The sequence below is a fragment of the Spermophilus citellus genome (assembly GCF_964194105.1).
Source record: "Spermophilus citellus genome assembly, chromosome: 16".
NCBI lineage: Eukaryota > Metazoa > Chordata > Mammalia > Rodentia > Sciuridae > Spermophilus > Spermophilus citellus.
Window position 1 is genome coordinate 20,695,042 of NC_138196.1, and position 20,956 is coordinate 20,715,997.

Genomic DNA, 20,956 nt, shown 5'->3' on the forward strand with positions numbered 1-20,956 from the left:
CCTATTGACGTATCCCTAAGCAGAGACTCGTGCAAATCACTTTCATGGAAAGGGGTTGCCAAGCTTCCAAAAAACTACGAGTTTCCTGATTTCAGCACACAATTTTTCACCCAATCTTGATGACACTTTGAGGTAATGATCAGTATGCCAATCCCACTTGGCTCACCAAATTTGGTTCTTCTAGGTTAAACCTTTCGTTGGCAGTAACAGTTTTAATTTTTAGGTTTCACTGTGTTTTCTCCTATATGGATACATGTATTTGGAACTCTAAATCCAACACGGTTTGTGCTAGCTCTTTGAAACTTGACACAATAAAGTAGTTCCAAGTTCTATCTCTATGGTTTTTTTCCTTTTGATGTAGACCAAAGCAGTTACGGGCGCAAATCACTTTGATGGAAAGGGGATGCCAAGCTTCCAAAACACTACGAGTTTCCAGAAATCACCGCACACATTTTTTCACCCAATCTGGATGACACTTTCAGCTAATGATCAGTACCCCAATCCCACTTGGCTCACCAAATTTCGTTCTTCTAGGTTAAACCGTTCGTTGTCAGTAACAGTTTTAATTTTTAGGTTTCACTCTGTTTTCTCCTTTATGGATACATGTAGTTGGAACTCTAAATCAAACACGGTTTGTACTAGCTCTTTGAAACTTGACCCAATAAAGTACTTCCAAGTCCTATCTCTATGGTTTGTTTCCTATTGATGTAGCCCTAAAAAAGACTGGCGCCAATCACTTTCATTGAAAGGGGTTGCCAAGCTTCCAAAATACTACGAGTTTCCTGAAATCTCAGCACACATTTTTTCACCCAATCTGGATGACACTTTCAGGTAATGATCAGTACCCCAATCCCACTTGGCTCACCAAATTTCGTTCTTCTAGGTTAAACCGTTCGTTGGCAGTAACAGTTTTAATTTTTAGGTTTCACTCTGTTTTCTCCTATATGGATACACGTAGTTGGAACTCTAAATCAAACACGGTTTGTGCTAGCTCTTTGAAACTTGACCCAATAAAGTAGTTCCAAGTTCTATTTCTATGGTTTGTTTCCTATTGATGTAGCCCTAAGCAGAGGCCGGCACAAATCACTTTCATGGAAAGGCGTTGCCAAGTTTCCAAAACACTACGAGTTTCCCGAAATACCAGCACACATTTTTTCACCCAATCTTGATGACACGTTCCGGTCATGATCAGTACCCCAATCCCACTTGGCTCACCAAATTTCGTTCTTCTAAGTTAAACCGTTCGTTGGCAGTAACAGTTTAAATATTTAGGTTTCACTCTGTTTTCTCCTATATGGATACATGTAGTTGGAACTCTAAATCAAACACGGTTTGTGCTAGCTCTTTGAAACTTGACACAGTAAAGAAGTTCCAAGTTCTATCTCTATGGTTTGTTTCCTATTGACGTATCCCTAAGCAGAGACTCGTGCAAATCACTTTCATGGAAAGGGGTTGCCAAGCTTCCAAAACACTACGAGTTTCCAGAAAATACCGCACACATTTTTTCACCCAATCTGGATGACACTTTCAGCTAATGGTCAGTACCCCAATCCCACTTGGCTCACCAAACTTCGTTCTTCTAGGTTAAACCGTTCATTGTCAGTAACAGTTTTAATTTTTAGGTTTCACTCTGTTTTCTCCTATATGGATACATGTAGTTGGAACTCTAAATCAAACACGGTTTGTGCTAGCTCTTTGAAACTTGACACAATAAAGTAGTTCCAAGTTCTATCTCTATGGTTTGTTTCCTATTGATGTAGCCCTAAGCAGAGACCGGCACAAATCACTTTCATGGAAAGGCGTTGCCAAGCTTCCAAAAAACTACGAGTTTCCCGAAATCACAGCACACATTTTTTCACCCAATCTTGATGACACTTTCAGGTAATAATCAGTACCCCAATACCACTTGGCTCACCAAATTTCGTTCTTCTAGGTTAAACCGTTCGTTGGCAGTAACAGTTTTAATTTTTAGGTTTCACTCTGTTTTCTCCTATATGGATACATGTAGTTGGAACTCTAAATCAAACACGGTTTGTGCTAGCTCTTTGAAACTTGACACAATAAAGTACTTCCATGTCCTGTCTCTATGGGTTGTTTCCTATTGATGTAGCCCTAAGAACAGACTGGCGCCAATCACTTTCATGGAAAGGGGTTGCCAACCTTCCAAGATACTAGGAGTTTCCTAAAATCTCAGCACACATTTTTTCACCCAAGCTGGATGACACTTTCAGGTAATGATCAGTATGCCAATCCCACTTGGCTCACCAAATTTCGATCTTCTAGGTTAAACCGTTCGTTGGCAGTAAGAGTTTTAATTTTTAGGTTTCACTCTGTTTTCTCCTATATGGATACATGTAGTTGGAACTCTAAATAAAACACGGTTTGTGCTAGCTCTTTGAAACTTGACCCAATAAAGTAGTTCCAAGTTCTATTTCTATGGTTTGTTTCCTATTGATGTAGCCCTAAGCAGAGACCATCACAAAGCACTTTCATGGAAAGGCGTTGCCAAGCTTATAAAAAACTACGAGTTTCCCGAAATCCCAGCACACATTTTTTCACCCAATCTTGATGACAATCTCAGGTAATTATCAGTACCCCAATCCCACTTGGCTCACCAAATTTCGTTCTTCTAGGTTAAACCGTTCGTTGGCAGTAACAGTTTAAATATTTAGGTTTCACTCTGTTTTCTCCTATATGGATACATGTAGTTGGAACTCTAAATCAAACACGGTTTGTGCTAGCTCTTTGAAACTTGACACAATAAAGAAGTTCCAAGTTCTATCTCTATGGTTTTTTTCCTTTTGATGTAGACCAAAGCAGTTACGGGCACAAATCACTTTGATGGGAAGGGGTTGCCAAGCTTCCAAAACACTAGGAGTTTCCAGAAATCACCGCACACATTTTTTCACCCAATCTGGATGACACTTTCAGGTAATGATCAGTACCCCAATCCCACTTTGCTTACCAAATTTCGTTCTTCTAGGTTAAACCGTTCGTTGGCAGTAACATTTTAATTTTTAGGTTTCACTCTGTTTTCTCCTATATGGATACACGTAGTTGGAACTCTAAATCAAACACGGTTTGTGCTAGCTCTTTGAAACTTGACCCAATAAAGTAGTTCCAAGTTCTATTTCTATGGTTTGTTTCCTATTGATGTAGCCCTAAGCAGAGGCCGGCACAATTCACTTTCATGGAAAGGCGTTGCCAAGCTTCCAAAAAACTACGAGTTTCCCGAAATACCAGCACACATTTTTTTACCCAATCTTGATGACACTTTCAGGTCATGATCAGTACCCCAATCCCACTTGGCTCACCAAATTTCGTTCTTCTAAGTTAAACCGTTCGTTGGCAATAACAGTTTAAATATTTAGGTTTCACTCTGTTTTCTCCTATATGGATACATGTAGTTGGAACTCTAATTCAAACACGGTTTGTGCTAGCTCTTTGAAACTTGACACAATAAAGAAGTTCAAAGTTCTATCTCTATGGTTTGTTTCCTATTGACGTATCCCTAAGCAGAGACTCGTGCAAATCACTTTCATGGAAAGGGGTTGCCAAGCTTCCAAAAAACTACGAGTTTCCTGATTTCAGCACACATTTTTTCACCCAATCTTGATGACACTTTGAGGTAATGATCAGTATGCCAATCCCACTTGGCTCACCAAATTTGGTTCTTCTAGGTTAAACCTTTCGTTGGCAGTAACAGTTTTAATTTTTAGGTTTCACTGTGTTTTCTCCTATATGGATACATGTATTTGGAACTCTAAATCCAACACGGTTTGTGCTAGCTCTTTGAAACTTGACACAATAAAGTAGTTCCAAGTTCTATCTCTATGGTTTTTTTCCTTTTGATGTAGACCAAAGCAGTTACGGGCGCAAATCACTTTGATGGAAAGGGGATGCCAAGCTTCCAAAACACTACGAGTTTCCAGAAATCACCGCACACATTTTTTCACCCAATCTGGATGACACTTTCAGCTAATGATCAGTACCCCAATCCCACTTGGCTCACCAAATTTCGTTCTTCTAGGTTAAACCGTTCGTTGTCAGTAACAGTTTTAATTTTTAGGTTTCACTCTGTTTTCTCCTTTATGGATACATGTAGTTGGAACTCTAAATCAAACACGGTTTGTGCTAGCTCTTTGAAACTTGACACAATAAAGTAGTTCCAAGTTCTATCTCTATGGTTTGTTTCCTATTGATGTAGCCCTAAGCAGAGACCGGCACAAATCACTTTCATGGAAAGGCATTGCCAAGCTTCCAAAAAACTACGAGTTTCCCGAAATCACAGCACACATTTTTTCACCCAATCTTGATGACACTTTCAGGTAATAATCAGTACCCCAATCCCACTTGGCTCACCAAATTTCGTTCTTCTAGGTTAAACAGTTCGTTGGCAGTAACAGTTTTAATTTTTAGGTTTCACTCTGTTTTCTCCTATATGGATACATGTAGTTGGAACTCTAAATCAAACACGGTTTGTGCTAGCTCTTTGAAACTTGACACAATAAAGTACTTCCAAGTCCTATCTCTATGGTTTGTTTCCTATGATGTAGCCCTAAGAAAAGACTGGCGCCAATCACTTTCATGGAAAGGGGTTGTCAAGATTCCAAAAAACTACGAGTTTCCTGAAATCTCAGCACACATTTTTTCACCCAATCTGGATGACACTTTCAGGTAATGATCAGTACCCCAATCCCACTTGGCTCACCAAATTTCGATCTTGTAGGTTAAACCGTTCGTTGGCAGTAACAGTTTTAATTTTTAGGTTTCACTCTGTTTTCTCCTATAAGGATACATGTAGTTGGAACTCTAAATAAAACACGGTTTGTGCTAGCTCTTTGAAACTTGACACAATAAAGTATTTCCAAGTCCTATCTCTATGGTTTGTTTCCTATTGCTGTAGCCCTAAGAACAGACTGGCGCCAATCACTTTCATGGAAAGGGGTTGCCAAGCTTCCAAAAAACTACGAGTTTCCTGAAATCTCAGCACACATTTTTTCACACAACCTTGATGACACTTTCAGGTAATGATCAGTATCCCAATCCCACTTGGCTCATCAAATTTCGTTCCTCTAGGATAATCCGTTCGTTGGCAGTAACATTTTAATTTTTAGATTTCACTCTGCTTTCTCCTATATAGATACACATAGTTGGAACTCTAAATCAAACACGGTTTGTGCTAGCTCTTTGAAACTTGACCCAATAAAGTAGTTCCAAGTTCTATTTCTATGGTTTGTTTCCTATTGATATAGCCCTAAGCAGAGACCGGCACAAATCACTTTCATGGAAAGGCGTTGCCAAGCTTCCAAAAAACTACGAGTTTCTGAAATAGCAGCACACATTTTTTCACCCAATCTTGATGACACTTTCAGGTAATGATCAGTACCCCAATCCCACTTGGCTCCCCAAATTTCATTCTTCTAAGTTAAACCATTCGTTGGCAGTAACAGTTTAAATATTTAGGTTTCACTCTGTTTTCTCCTGTATGGATACATGTAGTTGGAACTCTAAATCAAACATGGTTTGTGATAGCTCTTTGAAACTTGAGACAATAAGGAAGTTCCAAGTTCTATCTCTATGGTTTGTTTCCTATTGTCGTATCCCTAAGCAGAGACTCGTGCAAATCACTTTCATGGAAAGGGGTTGCCAAGCTTCCAAAAAACTACGAGTTTCGTGAAATCTCAGCACACATTTTTTCACCCAAACTTGATGACACTTTGAGGTAATGATCAGTATGCCAATCCCACTTGGCTCACCAAATTTGGTTCTTCTAGGTTAAACCGTTCGTTGGCAGTAACAGTTTAAATATTTAGGTTTCACTCTGTTTTCTCCTATATGGATACATGTAGTTGGAACTCTAAATCCAACACGGTTTGTGCTAGCTCTTTGAAACTTGAAACAATAAAGTAGTTCCAAGTTCTATCTCTATGGTTTTTTTTTTCCTTTTGATGTAGACCAAAGCAGTTACGGGCGCAAATCACTTTGATGGAAAGGGGTTGCCAAGCTTCCAAAACACTACGAGTTTCCAGAAATCACCGTACACATTTTTTCACCCAATCTTGATGACACTTTCAGGTAATGATCAGTACCCCAATCCCACTTGGCTCACCAAATTTCGTTCTTCAAGGTTAAACCGTTCGTTGTCAGTAACAGTTTTAATTTTTAGGTTTCACTCTGTTTTCTCCTATATGGATACATGTAGTTGGAACTCTAAATCAAACACGGTTTGTGCTGGCTCTTTGAAACTTGACACAATAAAGTAGTTCCAAGTTCTATCTCTATGGTTTGTTTCCTATTGATGTAGCCCTAAGCAGAGACCGGCACAAATCACTTTCATGGAAAGGCGTTGCCAAGCTTCCAAAAAACTACGAGTTTCCCGAAATCACAGCACACATTTTTTCACCCAATCTTGATGACACTTTCAGGTAATAATCAGTACCCCAATCCCACTTGGCTCACCAAATTCGTTCTTGTAGGTTAAACCGTTCGTTGGCAGTAACAGTTTTAATTTTTAGGTTTCACTCTGTTTTCTCCTATATGGATACATGTAGTTGGAACTCTAAATCAAACACGGTTTGTGCTAGCTCTTTGAAACTTGACACAATAAAGTACTTCCAAGTCCTATCTCTATGGTTTGTTTCCTATTGATGTAGCCCTATGAAAAGACTGGCGCCAATCACTTTCATGGAAAGGGGTTGCCAAGCTTCCAAAATACTACGAGTTTCCTGAAATCTCAGCACACATTTTTTCACCCAAGCTGGATGACACTTTCAGGTAATGATCAGTACCCCAATCCCACTTGGCTCACCAAATTTCGTTCTTCTAGGTTAAACCGTTCGTTGGCAGTAGCACTTTAAATATTTAGGTTTCACTCTGTTTTCTCCTATATGGATACATGTAGTTGGAACTCTAAATCAAACACGGTTTGTGCTAGCTCTTTGAAACTTGACACAATAAAGAAGTTCCAAGTTCTATCTCTATGGTTTGTTTCCTATTGATGTAGCCCTAAGAACAGACTGGCGCCAATCATTTCATGGAAAGGGGTTGCCAAGCTTCCAAAATACTCTGAGTTTCCTGAAATCTCAGCACACATTTTTTCACCCAATCTGGATGACACTTTCAGGTAATGATCAGTACCCCAATCCCACTTGGCTCACTAAATTTCGATCTTCTAAGTTAAACCGTTCGTTGGCAGTAACAGTTTTAATTTTTAGGTTTCACTCTGTTTTCTCCTATATGGATACATGTAGTTGGAACTCTAAATCAAACACGGTTTGTGCTAGCTCTTTGAAACTTGACCCAATAAAGTAGTTCTAAGTTCTATTTCTATGGTTTGTTTCCTATTGATGTAGCCCTAAGCAGAGACCATCACAAATCACTTTCATGGAAAGGCGTTGCCAAGCTTACAATAAACTACGAGTTTCACGAAATCCCAGCACACATTTTTTCACCCAATCTTGATGAAAATTTCAGGTAATGATCAGTACCCCAATCCCACTTGGCTCACCAAATTTCGTTCTTCTAGGTTAAACCGTTCGTTGGCAGTAACAGTTGAAATATTTAGGTTTCACTCTGTTTTCTCCTATATGGATACATGTAGTTGTAACTCTAAATCAAACACGGTTTGTGCTAGCTCTTTGAAACTTGACACAATAAAGAAGTTCCAAGTTCTATCTCTATGGTTTGTTTCCTATTGATGTAGCCCTAAGCAGAAACCGGCGCAAATCACTTTCATGGAAAGGGGTTGCCAAGCTTCCAAAAAACTATGAGTTTCCAGAAATCACCGCACACATTTTTTCACCCAATCTGGATGACACTTTCAGCTAATGATCAGTACCCCAATCCCAATTGGCTCACCAAATTTGGTTCTTCTAGGTTAAACCATTCGTTGGCAGTAACAGTTTTAATTTTTAGGTTTCACTGTGTTTTCTCCTATATGGATACATGTAGTTTGAATTCTAAATCAAACACGGTTTGTGCTAGCTCTTTGAAACTTGACACAATAAAGTACTTCCAAGTCCTATCTCTATGGTTTGTTTCCTATTGATGTAGTCCTAAAAAAAGACTGGCGCCAATCACTTTCATGGAAAGGGGTTGCCAAGCTTCCAAAAAACTACGAGTTTCCAAGAAATCTCAGCACACATTTTTTCACCCAATCTGGATGACACTTTCAGGTAATGATCAGTACCCCAATCCCACTTGGCTCACCAAATTTCGATCTTCTAGGTTAAACCGTTCGTTGGCAATAACAATTTAAATTTTTAGGTTTCACTGTGTTTTCTCCTATATGGATACATGTAGTTGGAAATCTAAATCAAACACGGTTTGTGCTAGCTCTTTGAAACTTGACACAATGAAGAAGTTCCAAGTTCTATCTCTATGGTTTGTTTTCTATTGACATATCCCTAAGCAGAGACTCGTGCAAATCACTTTCATGGAAAGGGGTTGCCAAGCTTCCAAAAAACGACGAGTTTCCTGAAATCTCAGCACACATTTTTTCACCCAATCTTGATGACACTTTGAGGTAATGATCAGTATCCCAATCCCTCTTGGCTCACCAAATTTGGTTCTTCTAGGTTAAACCGTTCGTTGGCAGTAACAGTTTTAATTTTTAGGTTTCACTGTGTTTTCTCCTATATGGATACATGTAGTTGGAACTCTAAATCAAACACGGTTTGTGCTAGCTCTTTGAAACTTCACACAATAAAGTAGTTCCAAGTTCTATCTCTATGGTTTTTTTCCTATTGATGTAGACCAAAGCAGAGACGGGAGCAAATCACTTTGATGGAAAGGGGTTGCCAAGCTTCCAAAACACTACGAGTTTCCAGAAATCACCGCACACATTTTTTCACCCAATCTGGATGACACTTTCAGCTAATGATCAGTACCCCAATCCCACTTGGCTCACCAAATTTCCTTCTTCTAGGTTAAACCGTTCGTTGGCAATAACGATTTTAATTTTTAGGTTTCACTCAGTTTTCTCCTATATGGATACATGTAGTTGGAACTCTAAATCAAACACGGTTTGTGCTAGCTCTTTGAAACTTGACCCAATAAAGTAGATCCAAGTTCTATTTCTCTGGATTGTTTCGTATTGATGTAGCCATAAGCAGAGACCGGCACAAATCACTTTCATGGAAAGGCGTTGCCAAGCTTCCAAAAAACTACGAGTTTCCCGAAATCACAGCACACATTTTTTCACCCAATCTTGATGACACTTTCAGGTAATAATCATTATCCCAATCCCACAATGCTCACCAAATTTCGTTCTTCTAGGTTAAACCGTTCGTTGGCAGTAACAGTTTTAATTTTTAGGTTTCACTCTGTTTTCTCCTATATGGATACATGTATTTGGAACTCTAAATCAAACACGGTTTGTGCTAGCTCTTGGAAACTTGACACAAAAATGTACTTCCAAGTCCTATCTCTATGGTTTGTTTCCTATTGATGTAGCCCTAAGAAAAGACTGGCGCCAATCAGTTTCATGGAAAGGGGTTCCCAAGCTTCCAAAAAACTACGAGTTTCCTGAAATCTCAGCACACATTTTTTCACCCAATCTGGATGACACTTTCAGGTAATGATCAGTACCCCAATCCCACTTGGCTCACCAAATTTCGATCTTCTAGGTTAAACCGTTCGTTGGCAGTAACAGTTTTAATTTTTAGGTTTCACTCTGTTTTCTCCTATATGGATACATGTAGTTGGAACTCTAAATCAAACACGGTTTGTGCTAGCTCTTTGAAACTTGACACAATAAAGTAGTTCCAAGTTCTCTCACTATGGTTTGTTTCCTATTGATGTAACCCTAAGCAGAAACCGGCGCAAATCACTTTCATGGAAAGGGGTTGCCAAGCTTGCAAAACACTATGAGTTTCCAGAAATCACCGCACACACTTTTTCACCCAATCTGGTTGACACTTTCAGCTAATGATCAGTACCCCAATCCCAATTGGCTCACCAAATTTCATTCTTCTAGGTTAAACCGTTCGTTGACAGTAACAGTTTTAATTTTTAGGTTTCACTGTGTTTTCTCCTATATGAATACATGTAGTTGGAACTCTAAATCAAACACGGTTTGTGCTAGCTCTTTGAAACTTGACACAATAAAGTACTTCCAAGTCCTATCTCTATGGTTTGTTTCTTAGTGATGTAGCCCTAAGAACAGACTGGCGCCAATCACTTTCATGGAAAGGGGTTGCCAAGCTTACAAAAAACTACGAGTTTCCCGAAATCCCAGCACACATTTTTTCACCCAATCTTGATGACTCTTTCAGGTAATGATCAGTACCCCAATCCCACTTGGCTCACCAAATTTCGTTCTTCTAAGTTAAACCGTTCGTTGGCAGTAACAGTTTTAATTTTTAGGTTTCACTGTGTTTTCTCCTATATGGATACATGTAGTTGGAACTCTAAATCCAACACGGTTTGTGCTAGCTCTTTGAAACTTGACACAATAAAGTAGTTCCAAGTTCTATCTCTATGGTTTTTTTCCTTTTGATGTAGACCAAAGCAGTTACGGGCGCAAATCACTTTGATGGAAAGCGGTTGCCAAGCTTCCAAAACACTACGAATTTCCAGAAATCACCGCACACATTTTTTCACCCAATCTGGATGACACTTTCAGCTAATGATCAGTACCCCAATCCCACTTGGCTCACCAAATTTCGTTCTTCTAAGTTAAACCGTTCGTTGGCAGTAACAGTTTTAATTTTTAGGTTTCACTCTGTTTTCTCCTATATGGATACATGTAGTTGGAACTCTAAATCCAACACGGTTTGTGCTAGCTCTTTGAAACTTGACAAAATAAATAGTTCCAACTTCTATCTCTATGGTTTGTTTCCTATTGACGTAGCCCTAAGCAGATACAGGCACAAATCACTTTCAAGGAAAGGCGTTGCAAAGCTTCCAAAAAACTACGAGTTTCCCGAAATGCCAGCACACATTTTTCACCCAATCTTGATGACACTTTCAGGCCATGATCAGTACCCCAATCCCACTTGGCTCACCAAATTTCGTTCTTCTAAGTTAAACCGTTCGTTGGCAGTAACAGTTTAAATATTTAGGTTTCACTCTGTTTTCTCCATGGATACATGTAGTTGGAACTCTAAATCCAACACGGTTTGTGCTAGCTCTTTGAAACTTGACACAAAAAAGTAGTTCCAAGTTCTATCTCTATGGTTTGTTTCCTATTGATGTACCCTAAGCAGAGACCGGCACAAATCACTTTCATGGAAAGGGGTTGCCAAGCTTCTAAAACAATACGAGTTTCCTGAAATCTCTGCACACATTTTTTCACCCAATCTTGATGACACTTTCAGGTAATGATCAGTACCCCAATCCCACTTGGCTCACCAAATTTCGTTCTTCTAGGTTAAACAGTTCGTTGGCTGTAACAATTTTAATTTTTAGGTTTCACTCTGTTTTCTCCTATATGGATACATGTAGTTAGAACTCTAAATCCAACACGGTTTCTGCTAGCTCTTTGAAACTTGACACAATAATGTAGTTCCAAGTTCTATCTCTATGGTTTGTTTCCTATTGACGTATCCCTACGCAGAGACTCGTGCAAATCACTTTTATGGAAAGGGGTTGCCAAGCTTCCAAAAAACTACGAGTTTCCTGAAATCTCAGCACATATTTTTTCACCCAATCTTGATGACACTTTGAGGTAATGATCAGTATCCCAATCCCACATAGCTCACCAAATTTGGTTCTTCTAGGTTAAACCGTTCGTTGGCAGTAACAGTTTTAATTTTTAGGTTTCACTGTGTTTTCTCCTATATGGATACATGTGGTTGGAACTCTAAATCAAACACGGTTTGTGCTAGCTCTTTGAAACTTGAAACAATAAAGTAGTTCCAAGTTCTATCTCTATGGTTTTTTTCCTATTGATGTAGACCAAAGCAGAGACGGGCGCAAATCACTTTGATGGAAAGGGGTTGCCAAGCTTCCAAAACACTACGAGTTTCCAGAAATCACCGCACACATTTTTTCACCCAATCTGGATGACACTTTCAGCTAATGATCAGTACCCCAATCCCACTTGGCTCACCAAATTTCCTTCTTCTAGGTTAAACCGTTCGTTGGCAATAACGATTTTAATTTTTAGGTTTCACTCAGTTTTCTCCTATATGGATACATGTAGTTGGAACTCTAAATCAAACACGGTTTGTGCTAGCTCTTTGAAACTTTACCCAATAAAGTAGACCCAAGTTCTATTTCTCTGGATTGTTTCGTATTGATGTAGCCCTAAGCAGAGACCGGCACAAATCACTTTCATGGAAAGGCATTGCCAAGCTTCCAAAACACTACGAGTTTCCAGAAATCACCGCACACATTTTTTCACCCAATCTGGATGACACTTTCAGCTAATGATCAGTACCCCAATCCAACTTGGCTCCCCAAATTTCATTCTTCTAAGTTAAACCGTTAGTTGGCAGTAACAGTTTAAATATTTAGGTTTCACTCTGTTTTCTCCTGTATGGCTACATGTAGTTGGAACTCTAAATCAAACACGGTTTGTGATAGCTTTTTGAAACTTGAGACAATAAGGAAGTTCCAAGTTCTATCTCTATGGTTTGTTTCCTATTGTCGTATCCCTAAGCAGAGACTCGTGCAAATCACTTTCATGGAAAGGGGTTGCCAAGCTTCCAAAAAACTACGAGTTTCGTGAAATCTCAGCACACATTTTTTCACCCAAACTTGATGACACTTTGAGGTAATGATCAGTATGCCAATCCCACTTGGCTCACCAAATTTGGTTCTTCTAGGTTAAACCGTTCGTTGGCAGTAATAGTTTTAATTTTTAGGTTTCACTCTGTTTTCTCCTATATGGATAAATGTAGTTGGAACTCTAAATCCAACACGGTTTGTGCTAGCTCTTTGAAACTTGACACAATAAAGTAGTTCCAAGTTCTATCTCTATGGTTTTTTTTCCTTTTGATGTAGACCAAAGCAGTTACGGGCGGAAATCACTTTGATGGAAAGGGGTTGCCAAGCTTTCAAAACACTACGAGTTTCCAGAAATCACCGCACACATTTTTTCACCCAATCTTGATGACACTTTCAGCTAATGATCAGTACCCCAATCCCACTTGGCGCACCAAATTTCGTTCTTCTAGGTTAAACCGTTCGTTGTCAGTAACAGTTTTAATTTTTAGGTTTCACTCTGTTTTCTCCTATATGGATACATGTAGTTGGAACTCTAAATCAAACACGGTTTGTGCTAGCTCTTTGAAACTTGACACAATAAAGTAGTTCCAAGTTCTATCTCTATGGTTTGTTTCCTATTGATGTAGCCCTAAGCAGAGACCGGCACAAATCACTTTCATGGAAAGGCGTTGCCAAGCTTCCAAAAAACTACGAGTTTCCCGAAATCACAGCACACATTTTTTCACCCAATCTTGATGACACTTTCAGGTAATAATCAGTACCCCAATCCCACTTGGCTCACCAAATTTCATTCTTGTAGGTTAAACCGTTCGTTGGCAGTAACAGTTTTAATTTTTAGGTTTCACTCTGTTTTCTCCTATATGGATACATGTAGTTGGAACTCTAAATCAAACAAGGTTTGTGCTAGCTCTTTGAAACTTGACACAATAAAGAAGTTCCAAGTTCTATCTCTATGGTTTTTTTCCTATTGATGTAGCCCTAAGCAGAGACCGGCACAAATCACTTTCATGGAAAGGCGTTGCTAAGCTTCCTAAAAACTACGAGTTTCAAATATCACAGCACACATTTTTTCACCCAATCTTGATGACACTTTCAGGGAATAATCAGTACCCAGATCCCACTTGGCTCACCAAATTTCCTTCTTCTAGGTTAAACCGTTTGTTGGCAGTAACAGTTTTAATTTTTAGGTTTCACTCTGTTTTCTCCTATATGGATACATGTAGTTGGAACTCTAAATCAAACACGGTTTGTCCTAGCTCTTTGAAACTTGACACAACAAAGTACTTCCAAGTCCTGTCTCTATGGTTTGTTTCCTATTGATGTAGCCCTAAGAACAGACTGGCGCCAATCACTTTCATGGAAAGGGGTTGCCAAGCTTCCAAAATACTCTGAGTTTCCTGAAATCTCAGCACACATTTTTTCACCCAATCTGGATGACACTTTCAGGGAATGATCAGTACCCCAATCCCACTTGGCTCACTAAATTTCGATATTCTAGGTTAAACCGTTCGTTGGCAGTAAGAGTTTTAATTTTTAGGTTTCACTCTGTTTTCTCCTATATGGATACATGTAGTTGGAACTCTAAATCAAACACGGTTTGTGCTAGCTCTTTGAAACTTGACCCAATAAATTAGTTCTAAGTTCTATTTCTATGGTTTGTTTCCTATTGATGTAGCCCTAAGAAGAGACCATCACAAATCACTTTCATGGAAAGGCGTTGCCAAGCTTACAAAAAACTACGAGTTTCACGAAATCCCAGCACACATTTTTTCACCCAATCTTGATGAAAATTTCAGGTAATGATCAGTACCCCAATCCCACTTGGCTCACCAAATTTCGTTCTTCTAGGTTAAACCGTTCGTTGGCAGTAACAGTTGAAATATTTAGGTTTCACTCTGTTTTCTCCTATATGGATACATGTAGTTGTAACTCTAAATCAAACACGGTTTGTGCTAGCTCTTTGAAACTTGACACAATAAAGAAGTTCCAAGTTCTATCTCTATGGTTTGTTTCCTATTGATGTAGCCCTAAGCAGAAACCGGCGCAAATCACTTTCATGGAAAGGGGTTGCCAAGCTTCCAAAAAACTATGAGTTTCCAGAAATCACCGCACACATTTTTTCACACAATCTGGATGACACTTTCAGCTAATGATCAGTACCCCAATCCCAATTGGCTCACCAAATTTCTTTCTTCTAGGTTAAACCATTCGTTGGCAGTAACAGTTTTAATTTTTAGGTTTCACTGTGTTTTCTCCTATATGGATACATGTAGTTGGAATTCTAAATCAAACACGGTTTGTGCTAGCTCTTTGAAACGTGACACAATAAAGTACTTCCAAGTCCTATCTCTATGGTTTGTTTCCTATTGATGTAGCCCTAAAAAAAGACTGGCGCCAATCACTTTCATGGAAAGGGGTTGCCAAGCTTCCAAAAAACTACGAGTTTCCAAGAAATCTCAGCACACATTTTTTCACCCAATCTGGATGACACTTTCAGGTAATGATCAGTACCCCAATCACACTTGGCTCACCAAATTTCGATCTTCTAGGTTAAACCATTCGTTGGCAATAACAATTTTAATTTTTAGGTTTCACTCTGTTTTCTCCTATATGGATACATGTAGTTGGAAATCTAAATCAAACACGGTTTGTGCTAGCTCTTTGAAACTTGACACAATGAAGAAGTTCCAAGTTCTATCTCTATGGTTTGTTTCCTATTGACATATCCCTAAGCAGAGACTCGTGCAAATCACTTTCATGGAAAGGGGTTGCCAAGCTTCCAAAAAACGACGAGTTTCCTGAAATCTCAGCACACATTTTTTCACCCAATCTTGATGACACTTTGAGGTAATGATCAGTATCCCAATCCCTCTTGGCTCACCAAATTTGGTTCTTCTAGGTTAAACCGTTCGTTGGCAGTAACAGTTTTAATTTTTAGGTTTCACTGTGTTTTCTCCTATATGGATACATGTAGTTGGAACTCTAAATCAAACACGGTTTGTGCTAGCTCTTTGAAACTTCACACAATAAAGTAGTTCCAAGTTCTATCTCTATGGTTTTTTTCCTATTGATGTAGACCAAAGCAGAGACGGGAGCAAATCACTTTGATGGAAAGGGGTTGCCAAGCTTCCAAAACACTACGAGTTTCCAGAAATCACCGCACACATTTTTTCACCCAATCTGGATGACACTTTCAGCTAATGATCAGTACCCCAATCCCACTTGGCTCACCAAATTTCCTTCTTCTAGGTTAAACCGTTCGTTGGCAATAACGATTTTAATTTTTAGGTTTCACTCAGTTTTCTCCTATATGGATACTTGTAGTTGGAACTCTAAATCAAACACGGTTTGTGCTAGCTCTTTGAAACTTTACCCAATAAAGTAGATCCAAGTTCTATTTCTCTGGATTGTTTCGTATTGATGTAGCCCTAAGCAGAGACCGGCACAAATCACTTTCATGGAAAGGCGTTGCCAAGCTTCCAAAAAACTACGAGTTTCCCGAAATCACAGCACACATTTTTTCACCCAATCTTGATGACACTTTCAGGTAATAATCAGTATCCCAATCCCACTATGCTCACCAAATTTCGTTCTTCTAGGTTAAACCGTTCGTTGGCAGTAACAGTTTTAATTTTTAGGTTTCACTCTCTTTTCTCCTATATGGATACATGTATTTGGAACTCTAAATCAAACACGGTTTTTGCTAGTTCTTGGAAACTTGACACAAAAATGTACTTCCAAGTCCTATCTCTATGGTTTGTTTCCTATTGATGTAGCCCTAAGAAAAGACTGGCGCCAATCACTTTCATGGAAAGGGGTTCCCAAGCTTCCAAAAAACTACGAGTTTCCTGAAATCTCAGCACACATTTTTTCACCCAATCTGGATGACACTTTCAGGTAATGATCAGTAACCCAATCCCACTTGGCTCACCAAATTTCGATCTTCTAGGTTAAACCGTTCGTTGGCAGTAACAGTTTTAATTTCTAGGTTTCACTCTGTTTTCTCCTATATGGATACATGTAGTTGGAACTCTAAATCAAACACGGTTTGTGCTAGCTCTTTGAAACTTGACACAATAAAGTAGTTCCAAGTTCTCTCTCTATGGTTTGTTTCCTATTGATGTAACCCTAAGCAGAAACCGGCGCAAATCACTTTCATGGAAAGGGGTTGCCAAGCTTCCAAAACACTATGAGTTTCCAGAAATCACCGCACACACTTTTTCACCCAATCTGGTTGACACTTTCAGCTAATGATCAGTACCCCAATCCCAATTGGCTCACCAAATTTCATTCTTCTAGTTTAAACCGTTCGTTGGCAGTGACAGTTTTAATTTTTAGGTTTCACTGTGTTTTCTCCTATATGAATACATGTAGTTGGAACTCTAAATCAAACACGGTTTGTGCTAGCTCTTTGAAACATGACACAATAAAGTACTTCCAAGTCCTATCTCTATGGTTTGTTTCTTAGTGATGTAGCCCTAAGAACAGACTGGCGCCAATCACTTTCATGGAAAGGGGTTGCCAAGCTTACAAAAAACTACGAGTTTCCCGAAATCCCAGCACACATTTTTTCACCCAATCTTGATGACAATTTCAGGTAATTATCAGTACCCCATTCCCACTTGGCTCACCAAATTTCGTTCTTCTAGGTTAAACCGTTCGTTGGCAGTAACAGTTTAAATATTTAGGTTTTACTCTGTTTTCTCCTATATGGATACACGTAGTTGGAACTTTAAATCAAACACGGTTTGTGCTAGCTCTTTGAAACTTGACCCAATTAAGTAGTTCCAAGTTCTATTTCTATGGTTTGTTTCCTATTGATGTAGCCCTAAGCAGAGACCGGCGCAAATCACTTCCATGGAAAGGCGTTGCCAAGCTTACAAAAAACTACGACTTTCCCGAAATACCAGCACACATTTTTTCACCCAATCTTGATGACTCTTTCAGGTAATGATCAGTACCCCAATCCCACTTGGCTCACCAAATTTCGATCTTCTAGGTTAAACCGTTCGTTGGCAATAACAATTTAAATTTTTAGGTTTCACTGTGTTTTCTCCTATATGGATACATGTAGTTGGAAATCTAAATCAAACACGGTTTGTGCTAGCTCTTTGAAACTTGACACAATGAAGAAGTTCCAAGTTCTATCTCTATGGTTTGTTTCCTATTGACATATCCCTAAGCAGAGACTCGTGCAAATCACTTTCATGGAAAGGGGTTGCCAAGCTTCCAAAAAACGACGAGTTTCCTGAAATCTCAGCACACATTTTTTCACCCAATCTTGATGACACTTTGAGGTAATGATCAGTATCCCAATCCCTCTTGGCTCACCAAATTTGGTTCTTCTAGGTTAAACCGTTCGTTGGCAGTAACAGTTTTAATTTTTAGGTTTCACTGTGTTTTCTCCTATATGGATACATGTAGTTGGAACTCTAAATCAAACACGGTTTGTGCTAGCTCTTTGAAACTTCACACAATAAAGTAGTTCCAAGTTCTATCTCTATGGTTTTTTTCCTATTGATGTAGACCAAAGCAGAGACGGGAGCAAATCACTTTGATGGAAAGGGGTTGCCAAGCTTCCAAAACACTACGAGTTTCCAGAAATCACCGCACACATTTTTTCACCCAATCTGGATGACACTTTCAGCTAATGATCAGTACCCCAATCCCACTTGGCTCACCAAATTTCCTTCTTCTAGGTTAAACCGTTCGTTGGCAATAACGATTTTAATTTTTAGGTTTCACTCAGTTTTCTCCTATATGGATACATGTAGTTGGAACTCTAAATCAAACACGGTTTGTGCTAGCTCTTTGAAACTTGACCCAATAAAGTAGATCCAAGTTCTATTTCTCTGGATTGTTTCGTATTGATGTAGCCCTAAGCAGAGACCGGCACAAATCACTTTCATGGAAAGGCGTTGCCAAGCTTCCAAAAAACTACGAGTTTCCCGAAATCACAGCACACATTTTTTCACCCAATCTTGATGACACTTTCAGGTAATAATCATTATCCCAATCCCACAATGCTCACCAAATTTCGTTCTTCTAGGTTAAACCGTTCGTTGGCAGTAACAGTTTTAATATTTTGGTTTCACTCTGTTTTCTCCTATATGGATACATGTATTTGGAACTCTAAATCAAACACGGTTTGTGCTAGCTCTTGGAAACTTGACACAAAAATGTACTTCCAAGTCCTATCTCTATGGTTTGTTTCCTATTGATGTAGCCCTAAGAAAAGACTGGCGCCAATCACTTTCATGGAAAGGGGTTCCCAAGCTTCCAAAAAACTACGAGTTTCCTGAAATCTCAGCACACATTTTTTCACCCAATCTGGATGACACTTTCAGGTAATGATCAGTACCCCAATCCCACTTGGCTCACCAAATTTCGATCTTCTAGGTTAAACCGTTCGTTGGCAGTAACAGTTTTAATTTTTAGGTTTCACTCTGTTTTCTCCTATATGGATACATGTAGTTGGAACTCTAAATCAAACACGGTTTGTGCTAGCTCTTTGAAACTTGACACAATAAAGTAGTTCCAAGTTCTCTCACTATGGTTTGTTTCCTATTGATGTAACCCTAAGCAGAAACCGGCGCAAATCACTTTCATGGAAAGGGGTTGCCAAGCTTGCAAAACACTATGAGTTTCCAGAAATCACCGCACACACTTTTTCACCCAATCTGGTTGACACTTTCAGCTAATGATCAGTACCCCAATCCCAATTGGCTCACCAAATTTCATTCTTCTAGTTTAAACCGTTCGTTGACAGTAACAGTTTTAATTTTTAGGTTTCACTGTGTTTTCTCCTATATGAATACATGTAGTTGGAACTCTAAATCAAACACGGTTTGTGCTAGCTCTTTGAAACTTGACACAATAAAGTACTTCCAAGTCCTATCTCTATGGTTTGTTTCTTAGTGATGTAGCCCTAAGAACAGACTGGCGCCAATCACTTTCATGGAAAGGGGTTGCCAAGCTTACAAAAAACTACGAGTTTCCCGAAATCCCAGCACACATTTTTTCACCCAATCTTGATGACTCTTTCAGGTAATGATCAGTACCCCAATCCCACTTGGCTCACCAAATTTCGTTCTTCTAAGTTAAACCGTTCGTTGGCAGTAACAGTTTTAATTTTTAGGTTTCACTGTGTTTTCTCCTATATGGATACATGTAGTTGGAACTCTAAATCCAACACGGTTTGTGCTAGCTCTTTGAAACTTGACACAATAAAGTAGTTCCAAGTTCTATCTCTATGGTTTTTTTCCTTTTGATGTAGACCAAAGCAGTTACGGGCGCAAATCACTTTGATGGAAAGCGGTTGCCAAGCTTCCAAAACACTACGAATTTCCAGAAATCACCGCACACATTTTTTCACCCAATCTGGATGACACTTTCAGCTAATGATCAGTACCCCAATCCCACTTGGCTCACCAAATTTCGTTCTTCTAAGTTAAACCGTTCGTTGGCAGTAACAGTTTTAATTTTTAGGTTTCACTCTGTTTTCTCCTATATGGATACATGTAGTTGGAACACTAAATCCAACACGGTTTGTGCTAGCTCTTTGAAACTTGACAAAATAAATAGTTCCAACTTCTATCTCTATGGTTTGTTTCCTATTGACGTAGCCCTAAGCAGATACAGGCACAAATCACTTTCAAGGAAAGGCGTTGCAAAGCTTCCAAAAAACTACGAGTTTCCCGAAATGCCAGCACACATTTTTCACCCAATCCTGATGACACTTTCAGGCCATGATCAGTACCCCAATCCCACTTGGCTCACCAAATTTCGTTCTTCTAAGTTAAACCGTTCGTTGGCAGTAACAGTTTAAATATTTAGGTTTCACTCTGTTTTCTCCATGGATACATGTAGTTGGAACTCTAAATCCAACACGGTTTGTGCTAGCTCTTTGAAACTTGACACAAAAAAGTAGTTCCAAGTTCTATCTCTATGGTTTGTTTCCTATTGATGTACCCTAAGCAGAGACCGGCACAAATCACTTTCATGGAAAGGGGTTGCCAAGCTTCCAAAACAATACGAGTTTCCTGAAATCTCTGCACACATTTTTTCACCCAATCTTGATGACACTTTCAGGTAATGATCAGTACCCCAATCCCACTTGGCTCACCAAATTTCGTTCTTCTAGGTTAAACAGTTCGTTGGCTGTAACAATTTTAATTTTTAGGTTTCACTCTGTTTTCTCCTATATGGATACATGTAGTTAGAACTCTAAATCCAACACGGTTTCTGCTAGCTCTTTGAAACTTGACACAATAATGTAGTT